This window comes from Wasmannia auropunctata, unplaced genomic scaffold (genome assembly GCF_000956235.1).
Source record: "Wasmannia auropunctata unplaced genomic scaffold, wasmannia.A_1.0 LD336085.1, whole genome shotgun sequence".
Taxonomy (NCBI): Eukaryota; Metazoa; Arthropoda; class Insecta; order Hymenoptera; family Formicidae; genus Wasmannia; species Wasmannia auropunctata.
The window spans coordinates 2997602-2998019 of record NW_012026805.1 but is presented as its reverse complement, the minus strand read 5'-3'; positions in this window follow the sequence as shown (position 1 = coordinate 2998019).

The following is a 418-nucleotide window of genomic DNA, read 5'->3' as shown; positions in this document are numbered from 1 at the left end:
CGCGAAGACTCAGTTTTTCGCTGAGTGGACCTACTGGTTATACTGTGCAGAAGCTAGAATAAGAGGGCTACACTCCACACTTCTCTATCCTTGTTCAATCATTGGTGGGGATTAGAAAAGAGGGGATTCTTTCGTTTCCTGAGTCGGCACGACTGACGGCGGCCGACGCGGCGCGGCGCGGGTCTCCTCTCTTTTCTAATCCCCACCAATGATTGAACAAGGATAGAGAAGTGTGGAGTGTAGCCCTCTCATTCTAGCTTCTGCCTCACCGAGAACAATAGGGCGCGCAGTCTATCTTATAAGTCTATGTAGGAAACATTGAAGGAGATATACTTTTCAATTTTGAGGTAATACGAGGAAATTTGGCCCTCGGGTAAGTCCTCTGGAAAATCCTTTGTAGCCTCTGTACCGCTAAAAT